Source organism: Eriocheir sinensis, chromosome 33 (genome assembly GCF_024679095.1).
Source record: "Eriocheir sinensis breed Jianghai 21 chromosome 33, ASM2467909v1, whole genome shotgun sequence".
NCBI classification, from domain to species: domain Eukaryota; kingdom Metazoa; phylum Arthropoda; class Malacostraca; order Decapoda; family Varunidae; genus Eriocheir; species Eriocheir sinensis.
The window spans coordinates 4,406,707-4,413,015 of NC_066541.1; positions in this window are offsets into that span (position 1 = coordinate 4,406,707).

The window sequence follows — 6,309 nt, forward strand, 5'->3', positions numbered from 1 at the left end:
TTCTACATCATCAGGAACGTCCCAAAACAAAGAGAACCTCCAAAAGAATATAAGGAATGCTGAAGAAGAGTTTTGACAGTCCTATGCTCAAAGTGGAGAGGACGAGGATGAGGAGGGCACTAGAAATAACGTTGAATTTCTGCATCATCAGGAACGTCCCAAAACAAAGAGAACCTCCAAAAGAATATAAGGAATGCTGAAGAAGAGTTTTGAGAGTCCTATGTTCAAAGTGGAGAGGACGAGGATGAGGAGGACACTAATTAAAACCTTCGACCTTGTGGCCATGACGAAGATCACACACCCAAAATGAGAAAAATGCTTTGGACAAATTGTGAGAGCAGTGCGTTCCAAGGCCTGCGCTGGGTTGAGAATGAAGACGAGGATGATGAGGTTGAAAAGCACACCAGATCAGGCTCTCAACCTTGCCTGAACGAACACGACAATAATAAATGCCGAGACAACTTCCGCAAGAGTAAGGAAATGCTGAAGAGGTGCCATGACAGTGAAAGGTGAAGTTGAGGGCATAGACTACAGCTGCGCGTGGCCTCGGTGCTCATCTCCGTCACACTGTGCTGCGTTCAAGGGTCTGGGCAAGGAAGGGGACGAGGATGTAGAGGACGAGAGTGATACTAGTTCAAACCTTCATCCTTTTATCCATCACGGACCACTAAGCCAAACACAAAAGAAGACTCCTTACGGGTAAAATAAATGTTAAAGAGGAGTTTAAACGTACTTTATTCGAAGGTCTGGCCTGGGAAGAGGAAGCCGAGCAAAATATAATAGAATTAAGACAAAATTTATTCAAACCTCGACTTAATAATTACAACACCAAGAGAAATTATGGGAGAGAAGTTTAACCAGTTCTGTGATGAAGGGAGCGGGGGAGGAGGTGAAGGAGGAGTAGGAGTAGGAGTAGGAGTAGGGGTAGGAGGAGGAGGAGGGGGAGAAGCAGAAGGAAGACAGGAGTGATGAAGATCTGACGTGCTTACACCGTCGACTTTATAGCGATCACGAGAAAGTATCCATCTCACCGAGGACTCACAACCTGCAAAGGAGGAAGAGGAGGAAGAAGAACACAGACATCAGAAAGAGGACAATAACCTGCAGAACGGGAGGAAGAGGGAGGGGAAGAAAAACACAAGGCAGGATACCAAATTACAGAAGAGGAATAAGAGGAGAAAGAGAAGGAGGGAGAAGAAACACAACACACGGACTTTCAACTTGGAGGAAAAAAGAGGAGGAAGAAGAAACACAACACACGGACTTTCAACTTGGAGGAAAAAAGAGGAGGAGGAAGAAGAAACACAACACACGGACTTTCAACTTGGAGGAAAAAAGAGAAGGAGGAAGAAGAAACACAACACACGGACTTTCAACTTGGAGGAAAAAAGAGGAGGAGGAAGAAGAAACACAACACACGGACTTTCAACTTGGAGGAAAAAAAGGGGAGGAAGAAGAAACACAACACACGGACTTTCAACTTGGAGGAAAAAAGAGGAGGAGGAAGAAGAAACACAACACATGAAGAATAGAAAAAAGGAAGATAAGGAACACTGACATAATATTGCAGATGAGTAGGAAGAGAAGAAACACACACAAGGACTTTCAACTTAGAGAAAAAAGAAGAGGAGGAGGAGAGGAGGAAGAGAGACACCAGGACCACAGAGTTCGAAGGTCAATGATATGTGGGTCTTCTTCTCCTCCGCCGAGTAGATAAAGTTATAAAATCCTCGAATACGTGACTGACTCCTTTTTTTCTTTTCTTGCACCAGCCTCCCTTTCTGCCCTCCCTCGCCTGTGCCTCTCCATGTCTGTGTCTTACCTCTGTGTCGCTTCGTCTGTCCCTTTGTCTGCATGTGTCTCTTAGTCTGTATCCCTTTGTCTGTGTTCCTTAGTCTGTATCCAATTGTCTGTGTCCTTTCGTCTGTGTCTCTTCGTCTGTGTCCCTTTGGCTGTATCCCTTTGTCTGTGTCCCTTAGTCTGCGTTCCTTCGTCTGTTCCTTTGGCTGTGTCCCTTTGTCTGTCTGTCTCCTCGTCTTTGCCTTTGTGTCGGTGCCTCTCTCCTCATCTGTGTCATCTCGTCTGTGCCTCTACGTTTGTGTTTCCGCTTCTGTGCCACTTTGTCTTTGCCTTTTCGTCTGTCTCTTTTTCGTCTTTGCCTATCTCCTCGTCTGTGCCTCTCTCCTCGTCTGTACCCTTGTCTGTGCACCAAAGTGAGTGATGGTCTCGTCTGCGGCTGTAACTCACTCCCGGGCCGCGCAGACTCCAGGAGGGACGGAAAAAGAGGTTATTTATGGCAAGGTTTTCATGGCAGCAACGAACGAGAACTGACCGTGGCCAAGGGTGAAGAGGAGGAGGAGGAGGAGGAGGAGGAGGAGGAGGAGGAGGAGGCAGCAAAGAAGAAAGTGAAAATAAATCATAATGTACATAAAAAAAAAAAAAAAAGGTGAAGAAGAAGAAGAAGAAGAAGAAGAAGAAGAAGACAAAAGAAGAAAAGAAAAAAAGAAACAAGAGTGAAAGAAAAAAAGAACTGAGAGGATAAGAAAGGAAAAGAAAATACGAAAAAAAAATGTACAGGTGGGGAAAAAAAAGAGAAACCGAAGGAATAAAGTAAAATAAACTGAAAGAAACAAGGAAAGAGAAAACAAAACAAAATCAGAAAACAAATTAAAGAAAACAAATACAGTGAACCAATGAATAAAAATATAAAGAAAACAAAAACAAAAAAAAGAGAAAAAAAAAACAGACGGCCAATAGACAAAAAACAAAAATAGAAAGACGGACGACGAAGATAAATAAAAAAAATAGAAGAAAAAAACATGGACTAGGTGAAAAAAAAAAAGAAGCAAGGAGTCAAGGTAAGTCAATTTCCTGGAAGCCTGGCAACACACACACACACACACACACACACACACACACACACACACACACACACACACACACACACAGACAGACAGACAGACAGACAGACAGACAGACAGACAGACACACACACACACACACACACACACACACACACACACACACACACACACACACACACACACACACACACATATACAGACACACACACACAAACACTCATATACACCCCTCAACCCCCCCCCCCCACCTCCTCCCCCCCCACAGGCTGGACAAGAGCATGACATCCCCGAGATCGAGAGAAGAGCACGAGGGGCGATAAGAACAGCGTTGAGGCGAGGCAGAGACGTGAGTGTGACCCGGTGATAAGAACCCGCGACGCAGAATCCATCCCGCTGCTTACTCATTTATTCATTTTTATTCATTTTACAGACAGCAAGGGAGGCAGCTCAAGGGCGAAAACAAAAGAAAACCAAAACAAAAAAGAGCCCGTCATTCGCTGCTCCGACAAAAGATAACAGTAGGAGAGGTCAGAGGAGAGGTCAAATTCAGGTTGAGAGGTGTCTTGATACTCTCCTCTTGAAAGTGTTGAAGTCGTAGGCAAGGGGAAATATAGGCAAAGGAAGGCTGTTCTAAAGTTTACCAGCGGAAGGGATAAAAAAAATGGAGATGCTGGTTAACTATTGCATAAGGGATTTGGGCAGTATATGGGCGAGCAAGGGTAGAAAGTCGAGGTTTGTATCCATTTTTGCATTTGTTGATTCTCAGGTTTGTTATGTTAGTGTTTATTTATTTTAGTGTCATTTATAATTCAAGCGTTTGTTAATTCTAAGGTGTTTTATATTCCCAGTGTTTGTAAGTTTTTGTTTTTAATTCTAGTGTCTATTAAAAAAAAAAGGAGTAAAATCGATATCAATGCATTGCTGGTTTTCTAGATGGCCGGGAAGGGGAGAAGGAGGGAAAGAGGAGTAAGGAGAGAGGGAGGGCGGGCAAGAGGGAAGGAAGTAGGGAATGAAGAGAGGGAGGGAAAGAGGCAGCGAAGGAGAGGGAGGGATGGAGGGAGGGAGGAAGGGAAAGTGGGAGGGAGGGAGGGGCGCGGCATTGTCTCTGTGATCTACTCCTTCTCGCCACAGCAAAGATATCAAATACAAAAAAACGGAAAACACAAAAAAAGCCTCGACGCAGTATTATTAAATTCGCCACGCAGCCCATTACGGGTGAGTCACTTAGGAGGACGGTCACCCGCGTCCACCGTTTGGATGATAATGGCCACACGACACGATGGGTGATTCGCCTACCCTGCCCTGACAGCTTCCTCACCTCGCCCTCACCCATTACGCCGCTCCTGCCTTTTATATTAACACCGGCTACACTTTCTGCACCCTTCACGGCCATGCTCTGTAGCAACTTGGGCGATGGGTGAAGTTATAGGTCGTTGGTTTTCCAAAGATATCCCCACGATGGCTTCCTCCACTGATATCATCACAAACTAAACTTGCCATATGAGGACAGACTCAAACATTTATCTTTGCATTCTCTAGTAAGGCGAAGGGTGCGAGGAGACTTGATTGAAGCTTATAAATGAATGAAGGGCTTCAATAAGGTGGTTAAGGTTTAAGTTGGATAAATTCTGATTCAACAAAGTCGTAGGCAAGAATTGGTTTATCAACAGAGTGGCGGATGAGTGGAACAGGCTTGGCTGTTGTGAGTGCCAATACCATAGATACCTTCAAGAAGAGGTTAAATAAAATTAAGGATAGTGAGGTTAGGCAGGGTTAGGTCCACAGGAGCGAGAGTGCAGTGGGCTGACGGCCTTCTGCAGACTCCAAATGTTCTTGTTTTATGATGGTACTGTCTTTTTTTTTTTTTAAATATTCACCCTCCTCCCTGTCGCCCCCACACCACCAAAACGTCTTTTTTATCTTCTTTTTTTGCCCTTACCTTGGGGATGCGGTGGCTGAGTGGATAGCGTGACGGCTTCGCGTCAAGGACGACGCGGGTTATCGCCCCCACCCGGTGCCACAAGCTGGGATTTTTCAGTCACCGCCGAGTGGCCTAAGACTACCCTCATGCTGTCCAGAAGGCCACCTATCAAACCGGACTCTAGATTCTAGGATCAAAGATGAGCTCCGGGGGGCAGCATGAGCCAATGCAAGATGGCGCCACTATAAACACTTGCCTGCGCCACAACGGGCTGGTGGCCGACCATCAGGTCCTACCATCAAAGCCTACCGGCGCCATAGGCGAAAACGAAAAAAGTAAGAAGAAGGAGAAGCCTCAACCATTTATATAGGCTATGCACCATTTACATTTACTCTGCACATTTTACGGTTATGTTTTATGCAAATGGAGCGAAGGTGAGGTCACGAAGGTGGTTTTAGAAAGATGCTCACCCACTGCCCTCCCTCTCTTGCTTAAACTTACTCTTTCTTATTCTCTTACTTTCTCATCTTGGCATATTTCGTAAAATATCACAAAAAATATCAACCACATAAAAAGAACAAGTAAATCATCCTAAACATTTAAATTCTCGCTACAACATAAAATACGACAATAAAGACAAGTTTTTAGACTCGGATAATGTTCATCGGCCGCCTTTTCTTTCTCTCCCCTTCTCAACTTCACCTGCCACACAATTCTAACGCAATAAGAACCCAAGCCAGTTACAAAAGCCTCCAATTACATTTCGTGCACAATTCCTATCATTAGAACACCAGGGCGAGGCAAAGGAGGGCCAGACAATCGCTTCATAAGGTTCCCACCCTAGCCGCCGCCGCCACCCCCCGCACGATATCCGGGAAGAGACATAAGTGCAGGGCTTAAACAAGACCCCCACGATACTCAGGATAATTTGCAGGACACGAGCGATTTACAGTAACCCGCCTCTCTCTCTCTCTCTCTCTCTCTCTCTTATTCAGCTCTATTCTAATAAGAGAGAGAGAGAGAGAGAGAGAGAGAGAGAGAGAGAGAGAGAGAGAGAGAGAGAGAGAGAGAGAGAGATGGGGGAAGGGAAAAAGTGGTAAAGGAACACACACACACACACACACACACACACACACACACACACACACACACACACACACACACACACACACACATACACACACACAAAAGGCAATCCCTTGATTAAATTTCCGGCCACACCTGAACACGAACTGATCACAGGTATGGTGAGGTAAGGTGAGGTGAAGAGAGAGTGAGGTAAGCCGAGGCAAGGTAAGGTGAGGTAAGGTTTGGTTAGGTATTGTAATGCAATGTAAAAGTAAGGTTAGGTTACGTTTGGTTGGGTAAGGCAAGATATGGTTAAAAAGTTGGAAAGTTTTGTTTAGTCGGCGCAACATCTGTGGTCATATGCCGGAGAGAGACAGGAGGGGGAAGGAATTATAGGAGAAGGGAACAGACCCCAGGAGACGGGACACAACCCCCGATTAATACCTGCTACCCATT